Raw genomic sequence first — 10530 nt, 5'->3', positions numbered from 1 at the left:
AACAACAACAACAACAACAAGAAAATCACTATCTTCATTAGCAAAATAAGGATAGCAATTGTTAATATTAACTGAAAACACACTTTGGTCAATTTATTCTGATCGGCCTATAGTATAAGGTTTGTCATTATTATTATTATCAATATCATCATTCTTTTTTCTAGTTGGGCATACCGGAATTGTAAAATAATGAAATGCTTGGCCACGCTTGTAGACTGAGGACTGAGGGCTAGTGTGTTGTGATTCTCAGTTCCAACTGGACCTTAGGATGGCTTCTCATGTCTTCAGGAGGGACAAGTATTGAAATGCTCACGGCTTTCTTTTTGTCCCAAGTGGGTGTCAGCAGAGAGGACTTGCCAGATGAATTGGGGTCTCTGGCACAGTCTGCCAGTATTTGGGCATGCTGGAATTGTAAAATACTATAGATCTCGAGGTTTGGTCAAACATTCTTCTGGGTTGTATAGCCCTGATCTGTCCATTTGCTGTACAGATGGTTGCTGTGAAGCTGAACACTGTGACACTAATGTGTCAAATGCAATAATGTTTACCCATGGTGGGCAGTGTTTGGTGGAGCTCCCCAATTAAAACAAGCCTGGAAGCAGGAGTGGCATCCACTTCTGAAATAGCTTGCCTCCGGAAAGCCTCTGAACCCAGAGAAATAATGAAAGTTATACAAATGCTCAGATCTTTTGTTCATAGAAGTCGCCATGAGTAGCCAACAACTTGGTAGCGACTTTACATATTAGTTACTAGTTACTAGTTACTAGTTACTAGTTACTCAGAGTGCCTTTAATTAAAATATGGGGATAGTGAATTTAAATTGGGGATAAAGGTGCAGAAGGATGTGAAATTGGAATATTGATAATTAACAACTAAGAACTAAGAACAAATTGTAACCAAAATAAGAGTAGATAGTAATAAGAAGTATGTTATAATCATTTTCTAGGGTTATTGTTACAAACTAGCAAGTAAGGGGCATCCTCTATGTGTTTAAATGGTACTCATTAAATTGAATTATAGCTGTTGCATTTAAGCATTATTGCACTGGTCTGCCAATTTGCTGTACAGAGGTAACTCGTGATTGCTGTGATGCTAAACAAATGAGATAATGGTTATCCATGGTGGACAGTGTTTGGTCTAGAGCCCAGATTAAAACAGGCTTGGAAGCAGGAGTGGCAGCCACTTCTGAAATAGCTTGCCTCTGGAAATTTTATGAATTTAGAGAAATGATGAAAGTTATACAAGTGTTCAGGTCTTTGGCTTATAGGGTCATTATGAGTTGTCTACAACTCAATAGCACTTAACAACAACAGTCAACATTTTTAGGTTCCAGTCCTTTGGAAATGGTATCATGCTGGGAAAAGTGCAAGTTAAGAGAAGAAAAGAGGATCCTCAACAGGATGGATTGATAGAGTGACTGTAGCAATGGGCTTGAGTGTGTCTCAGATTGTGGGGATGACACAGGATAGGGCAAGTGTTAGATCTCTTTGTTGTTCATAGAATTAGTGTGAGTCATAGAAAGAGCTCTGTTGGCCTAGTGGATAGAAAGTTATGCTACCAAGCCAAAGGTAATCTGCAGCTCTTAGGCCTGGTTTTAATTGTTTTTAATCAAACATTCTTCTAAGTGGTATAGCACTGGTTGTTGAATTGGCTGTGCATGCAGAGGTAACCTGTGGTTGCTGTGATGCCAAACACTATGTCACTGATGTGCCAAATGTGATAATGGCTACCCATGGTGGACAGTGTTTGGTGGAGCTTCCTAATTAAAATAGTCTTGGAAGCAGGAGTGGTATTCACGTCCATAATAGCTTGCCTCCAGAAACTCTATGAATGATGAAAGTTATACAAGTGTTCAGATGAGTAGTCTATGATTTGATGGCACTTAACAATAAAAACAATAACACTTATACATTAGGATACCAATTAAATTTTAAAAAAGTATGAGATAGTATTTTATGTAGATATCTGTATTTACCATAGCATAGAATTCTTAAATAACATACAAGACATACTGTGGCATATTTACTGTCTAGAGAGCTCTGGTGGTGTAGTGGTAAGAAGCTGTGCTATAATCTGAAAGGCACAAAGTTTAAAACCACCAGTGTCTCCACTGAAGAAAGATGAGAAATCACCTTCTGTTGGATTTACTACCATTTAAAACCTGCTGGATGATCAGCTATGGGTTGGTTATGATTCAACAGCATATAACAACATTTATTGTCTGAATCAATGAGGTATTTCAAAGACTTAGCCTCTGAAAAAAAACAACTTCTCATTCCTTTTAGTTTAAAGTAAGTGCAAGCTTTTAATTTGTTGTTGTTAGGTCTGTTAAGTTGACTATGACTTTTAGCGAATAGTAGACTGACACCTGGCCCCATTCCACTATATTCTCATGATCTCAGGTATACTCAAGTCCATTATTGGAGTCACTATATGAATCCATCTCGATGAGGTTCCTCTTTTTTCCCATGATCTGAGTATGTGAGACAAATTTCACCATGTTTGCCTTTGAAGATAACCCTGGTTGCACTTCCTTCAAGATAGATCTGTTTGACAATACATGGTCTATTCAATACTGTTAACTATTACCACAATTCAAAATCCTTCTATCTTAGTCATTGTCCAAAGGGTATATTGTTGCTGTTGTTGTTATGTACCGCCGAGTCGTTTGCAACTCATAGCGACCCTATGTACAACAGCCCTAAACCCTGCTCTATCCTGTGCCAATCACATTGCCTCTGACACACCCATCCCGATTACCCCAGTCACTGAATCAATCCACCTCATAGAGGGTCTTCCCCTCCTGCGCTGTCCCTCTACTCTACCCAGCATGATGTCCCTCTCTAAAGACCTGTCTCTCCTTGCAACATGTCCAAAGTATGTCAGACGAAGCCCCAGATCTAACAGAGTGCATCACAACAAACTGTGAGAAGACTGGGACTCTGGGAATCCCAGAACACTTGATTGTGCTTGTGTGAAATCTATACTTGGACCAGGGGTCATTTGTGAGACTAGAGCAAGGACACACTGCATGGTTCAAAATCAGGAAGTGAGTCCATAAGGAATATATTGGGTCTCCATACCTTTTCAATCCATGTGCAGAACAGAATATCTAGGAGGCTGGGCTGTATGGGCAGAAATGTGGCATCAAGATTGGAGGACGATTCATCAACAACCTGCATACAGCTCTACTTGCTGAAATTGAGGAGTATCTGAAGTGCTTGCTGCAGAAGGTCAAGGACTGAAGCCTTCAATATGGATTGAAGCTCAACATAAAGAAAACAAAGATTCTCACCACTGGGCCAATTGACAGTATCATGATAGATGATGAAGAGATTGAAATTGTTGACAGCTTTAATTGTTTGACTCCACAATCAACACTCTTGGTACCAGTAGCCAGGAAATAAAAAAATGAATTGCATTGGAAAAGTCAGCTGTCAGGGACCTTTCCAGAGTGCTGAAGAGTAATGTTAGTCTAGAGACTAAAATGTGCCTGATTCAGGCCATAGACTTCACAATTGCTTACTACACATCAGAGAGCTGGATAACGAGTAGGGATGATAAAAAAGAGAATTGATGCCTTTGAGCTGTGGTGTTGGAGAAGAGTGTTTAATATACCATGGACTGCTAGGAGAACAAACAGGTTAGTCCTAAAGGGAGTGAAACCAGGCTGCTCCTTGGAGGCAAGGATTCTGAGGCTTTGTCTCACGAACTTTGGGCATGTTGCAAGCAGGAACAAGTACTTGGAGAGGGATATCATACTTGGAAGGGTGGAGGGACAGAGAAAGCAAGAAAGACCATTGATGGGATGGATTGATTCAGTGACTGTGGTAATGAGGGTGGGTGTGTGAGAGACAGTAAAGTTGGCACAAGATAGAGCAGGTTTCAGGGCTGTTGTACGTAGGGTTGCTATGAGTCACAAGCTAATGATGACACATAACCACATCAAATAGATATATATATATATGAAATAGATATATACACTGTGCAAATATGTTTAATCTACTAAAAATACATTTTTAGTTTCTTATAGATTTTCTTTCCTTTTAAATACATTGATTATGATCTTATGCCTTGTGGTTTTAATGTTATGTGATGTCAGTTAAGCTAAACAGAGCTATTTTTATCCAGATGATCCATAAAACATTAAATGCACACATATACCAGATATTTTAGAACATATATCTCTAAAGTAAGAATTATTGTCTCCATCATAAACCAATCTATTGACATTGAGGGAGCCTTGTCAGCTTGGTGGTAAGGAGTTGCACTGTCACCCCATAGGCACATGGTTTGAGTCCACCAGCTCCTCTGCCGAAGAAACCTGAAAAATCTTGACCTATGTGACTTACTGCCTCTGAAAAGTAGTGAGGGGTTTAGCTATGAGAGGATTCGGACTCAACAATAAGGCAACAATAACACTGAAATCGAGTTGACTTTTACTCATAGCAATCCTATAAGTGACAGAGAACTGTCCTATATAGTTTCTAAGACTGTAAGTGCTTATGAAAGGTGACGTCTATTTCCTCCAGCATTGAAGGTTCAATCCTTTTAGCTAGTAGCTGAAACTTTAACAACTGCATCACCAGGGATCACTTTGGGGGGAAATTAAAGATTTAGGTAGTAGAAAGAACATTCTACCATGGTATACTGAGTAGACCAAGTGGTTTTAAATGAGCTACTAACATCAAGGCTGGCAATTCCAACCCATCCAGTGGCATGATGAAAGAAACATCCAGTGATCTGCTTCCGTAATTATTCTAACCAAGAAAATCATATGTAGAAGTATCACTCTATAACAAATTGAGTTTCCATAAGTCAGAATTGGCTGAATGGCAATAGGTAAATGAAAATTCGAACAAAGTTTTCTTTGGCATTAAAATTTTGCTCTTATTCAAATACACTGTCGCTAACTCAAATGATTATATCAATGGAGCTGAAACAAAGTGCTTGGGAACTCAAAAGAAAAAAACAAAAATAATTGAAACTAAATCTTCCCTGCCTCCCTCCATGTCCTTCCTCTCTACCCACAAGCTTGTATTTGAAATATAAAATGACAGTATTGTTTTCATTTCTTAGAAAACTATTCTTCATTTATGTTCCTTTATGTATTTTGACTATTATTTTCTGCAACATTCTTTTCTTTCATAGAAGTGTATATTGACATTTAGATATATTTGAAATGCAGTTGGCCCTTGAACAACATGTATTTGAACAGTGCACAACCATTTATAATTCCCCTTACTTATCCCGTGACAGCTGAGATGAGCTAAAGGGTTACTAATCCTCTACATGTGAGCAGCTCTTCTCTGCAGGGATATGATAAGCATGACAGGGGGTTTTAAGTAGATACACACTTGAGCCTGCAATGTCCAAACTCATCTTGCTTTTGTCAGTTGTTACAGTTCAAGTCTGTTTTGTTCAAGAGTCAACTACAAATTACAATAGAGAAATTTTTTTCTCTTTAAAATTTTATATTTTTTGCACACAAAATTTATATACACTGTGTATCTTTCATGTGCATTGCATTTCACACATTACTTCATTAAAACTGTTTTAAATAATCTCTCATATACCTTGTTTTATGAAATTAATCATCATTGATCTATGCCTGTTATTACCCTATCTTCCAGGGTCCAATTGGATCTTCCCTCATTTCTGCATCCCACTGCCTCTACCCACCAGACTCAGTTATCCTAGTAATTTCCCTCCCTCCCCATCCTCTATTGCCCTATCCCCTCCCCTTCCTCTTTTATACTTTTAAACATATTTTGCTAGTTATCTTTCTATCTCAGTAATCATGTTCTCACGCAGTATTTGTCCTTATGAGATTGAGGCAGTTCACTCAGCCTGATGCTCTCTAGACTCTCCCATGTCACATAGTATTCTATAAAATTGTTGCCCCTTGGTGCTGTGTAGTTTTCAATTATGTGAATGTACCATAATTTCTCAATCCACTTGTTTGTTGATGTACATTTAGACTGTGGTAGCCTAGTGGCAAGAAGCTGTGCTGCAATCCCGAAGGAATGCAGTTTGAGGCCACCAGCTGCTCTGTAGTAGGATGTGCAATCTCTTTCTGTGCAATTAACTGCCTCTGAAAACCCATCAGAGGAGGGTCAGCTATGGGTCAGTTCTGTCTCAACAGTAAACAACAACAACAACATGAATATAGGTGTACACATCTGTTTTTGTCTTAGTTCTATTTTCCTTGGAGGAATATTTCTAGCAGTGGAATAGCTGAGTCGTATGAAATTTCTATGTTCAGCTTTTTGAGAAAAAGTCAAACTTCCTTCCAGATTGTTTATACTATTTTACAATCCCACCAGCACTGCTGGGTAGTCCCAATCTCTCCACATTCTCCCTAGATTTATTACTTGCTGTCTTGTTAAACATCACTCCTGCTACTGGAGTGAGATGCAAATGCAAATCACATTGTGGTTTGGATTTGCATCTCTCTTATTGCCAGTGATTTTGAACATTTCTTCACATGTCTGTTGATCATGACTGAACAGAGTGAAAACAACAGTTCTACCAAAAGCAATCAGCATGTTTAACTCAATCCCAATACAGATATAAAATTAATTTTTAAGAGATAGAAAAGACAATTGGCAAGTTTATTTGAAGAGGAAAGAGACTCCATTTAAGCAAAGCACTTCTGGAAAACAAAATATGAAACAGGATGCGTAGCATTCCTTGATTTCAAAACCTACTGCGCAGCTGTAATAACCCAAAGAAGCATGGTACTGGTACAATGACAGATATATAGACCAATGCATCAGAATCACGAATCCAGAAATTGACCCATCTACTTATGGTCAACAGGTATTTGACAAGGCTATAAGATTTACCAAATAGGAAAATGATAATCTCTTCAACAAATGGTGCTGGCAAAACTGGGCATCTACCTAGAGATGACACAATCTTGTTTGTCAAACCTGAGGAGGACCTTAAGCATTTGCTGCAAAAGGTAAGGGAATGCACTTTTCAATATGGATTGAAACTCAATATAAAAAAAAACAACAACAAACAAAAACACAAAGATTCTCACCACTGTGTGAACAACATGATAGATGACGGAGAGATTGTCATTGTTGACAGTTTCAGCTTGCCTGGATCTATAATCAACACCTTTGGCACCAGCAGTCAGGAAATTAATTGACGAATTGTAGTGGGAAAGTCTGCTGTCAAGGACCTCTCCAGAGAGCTGAAGAACAACAATGCAATTCGAGGGACTAAGGTGTGCCTAATTAGAATCTTTTCAATAACTTGCTACACATGAGAGAATTGAACAATGACTAAGTTTGACAGAAAGAGAATTGATGCCTTTGATTTGTGGTGCTGGAGAAGAGTATTAAATATACCATGGAATGCCAAAAGAACAAACACATGATTCCTGGAGAAAGTAAAACCACTTTGCAAGGATATTTGAAGTCCGTCTTAGATGCTTTGGGAATATTGCCAGGAGGGACGGGTCCTTGGAGAAGAAAATCACACTTGGAAGGATGGAGAGACAGTGCAGAAGATCCTGGGTGAGATGGATTGACACAGTGACTGGGTTAGTGGGGATATGTGTGTCAGAGACTGTAAGATTGGCTCAGGATAGGGCAGGATTCAGAGCTATTGTTCATAGTGTCACTAAGAGTTGTAGTCACCTTGCTGGCACATAACAGCAACAATAACCTGCAGAAAACTGAATCAAGATTCACATGTCATACCATACACAAAAATAAACTCACAAAAATCAGAGACCTAGGGGTAAAACCCAAAACATAAAGATAATAAATAAGAGACAAAATGGGACCAAACTTAAAAGCCCTAGACTATGATAAAAATATTCTTACAAATATAACAAGAACTGCCCAACTAGGAGATGAGAAAATCAATGAATGGGACCTTCTGAAAATTAAGTCCCTGTTTGCTTCAAAATCTTTTTCCAAGAAGGTAAAAAGAAAACCTATATAGACTGGGAAAAACATTTGACAATGACATCTCAGACAAGGGTGTCATAATGAATATTTACAGAATACTATAAGACATCTGCATTTTCTTTACAGAGTATATCTTTTTTAAAAAATTTGCTCAGCATATAGATTTAATAGGTATGGAGAGAGGATACAACTCTGATACATTCTGTGAAGAAGAATGTGGCACCACGATTGAAGGAAGACTCATTAATAATCTACGTTATATAGATGACACAGTATGGTTTGTATCTGAACATAAAAAAAAACCCACAAAAATTCTTACTACTGGATGAATAGCCAACACCATGATAGAAGGGGGAAAAAGATTGAACTTTTCAACAGGTTCATCTTTCTTGGATGCACAATTAGTATAATTGGTGCCCACAGCAGGGAATCAGGAGTTGTATTGCACTGGGAAAGTCTGCAGTTAAGGATCTCTCCAAATTATTGAGGAACAATGGTGTCAATTTGAAGACAAAGGTTTGTCTGATTCAGGCCATGAATTTTTTCAGTCACTTTCAATGCATCTGAGAACTCGACAATGAATAAGTATGACAAAAGATCTGAAGTCTTGAACTGTAGTATTGAAGAAAATTACTGACTACCCCATGGAGTGTCAAAAGAACAAATAAATATGTCTTGGAGAAAGTACAACCAGATTGCTCCTTGGAAGCAAAGATTATAAAACTTTTCCTCACATACTTGGAGCGCATTGTTAGGAGAGGTTTTTTTCCTTGGAGACAAACATCATGCTTGGAGAAGTGGAGGGTTAGTGAAAGAGAGGAAGGAAGACTCTCAACAAGATGGATTTACACAGTGACTGTTGCAATGGGCTTGAGTGTGTCAGAAAGTAAAAGGATGGCATATCATAGGACAGGGTTCAGACCTGTCATTCATAGGGTTACTATGGGATTTACTCACCTCAACAGCACCTACAAACAACAACAGGTCCTCTGTAAGGAAAGGGTTCTGTAAGGATTGGGTTCAACCCAATCACAAAATGGGCCAAAGATACGGAGTGTCTTTATATTAAGAATTTTAACTGTAAAGGGATCAATTCCCTTAATACTTGAGTTGTTCAAGAATCAACTAAATTTACCTTTGGTGATGAATTAATCTTTTAACATTATTTCTCTGTTTTCCATCAGATTGTATTATAGTGAGTATAGGGTTTTTGGTTTTGTGTAGTTTTCTTTCTTTTTTTTGGCATTAAGTAGAAGTTCTGTATCCATTCACTTTCCCACATGATTAACTATGAAAGAATTTTTTTGTCTTATCTATTGCTATTTTCAGTAAGACTTTTATTTGAAACAAATACTTGTAAGTCATCAACTGTGCTTGAAGTTGGAAAATTATATTATGAGGGAAATACTGCTTTTCAACTTATCAAAATACAAGGTGTTAAAAGAAATTATTTTCCATGTTGGCAATAGTACAATTAACCAGACCCTCATGTTAGTTATTGTTCTTGTATGCTGTCAAGTCAGAAACGGCCCAGCAGAGCTGCTTGTGGATTTGAACTGCGTATCTTTGGTATTGCAGCACAGCAAATTATATAATTTTCCTAAGAACAGCTAGCAATTCAAATCAAGGGTCTTAAATATTTAAAATTCTTGCCCCAGACATACATGGTGAGCTCAATAGCTCTTTAAAATGAAATTGGACGATAGAGGAAGGGAGGTGGGAGGGAGGGGAAGCTCGCAAGCCCAGAGAGTAATTTATAAAAGTGAACGAACAAAGCAACTCCAACAACAAATTATAAACCAACAAACCTCAATACCAGACCTACCCACGCAAGAAGAAGCAGTCCATTGAGGTGATTCCTGCCCTGCTGGGCTCTCAACATTCTCCACTCTACCTGACTGGTGTCAGATTCACCAAAAGGTGAATCTCTGCAGAAAAAAAGAAAAATACACGTGAAAAAATGTCTTGTCCTATCAATTTTACACCCCCTCCAATATACTAAAGGGTTAATTATAGCAACTCATAGCTGACCCTCTAGTAGGTTTTCAGAGGCTGTAAATCACACAGGATGAAATTACCTATTCTTCCTCATGGAACTAGTGGACTCAAAACTGCTTGAATTTGGGTTGATGGCATAATTTCTTACCACTAGACCACTGTTGTTATTGTTGTTGATTGCGTTCAAGTCAACCATATAGCAACCCTATGAATAAAAGGCCTGAAGCCTCGCTAGACTTCCCTATGCAAATACTGTTGTTGTTATGTACTGCTGAGTGGTACCAACTCATAGATGAACCTCCTGTGGGTTTTCAGAGAGAATAAATTGCATGAGAGGAGGTTGTCCATTTTTCTCCCATGGAGGAGCTGGTGGATTCAAAGCACACGACTTTGGGGTTGCAGTAAATTCTTTTAGTGATTACATATTTAATAAACTAGAATGTCTATTTGTGTTTTATTGATTATACAAAGGCATTTGACTGCGTGGATCATAACAAACTGTGGCTGACTCTGAAAAGAATGGGAATCCCAGAACATTTAGTTGTGCTAATATGAAACCTATACTTGGACAAAGAGGCAGTCGTCAGAACAGAGCAGGGTAACA

The sequence above is a fragment of the Elephantulus edwardii genome, unplaced genomic scaffold, assembly GCF_000299155.1.
Source record: "Elephantulus edwardii isolate Elephantulus edwardi_28Jun2011 unplaced genomic scaffold, EleEdw1.0 scaffold00222, whole genome shotgun sequence".
In the NCBI taxonomy this organism is placed as follows: Eukaryota; Metazoa; Chordata; class Mammalia; order Macroscelidea; family Macroscelididae; genus Elephantulus; species Elephantulus edwardii.
This window is presented reverse-complemented; position numbering follows the sequence as displayed.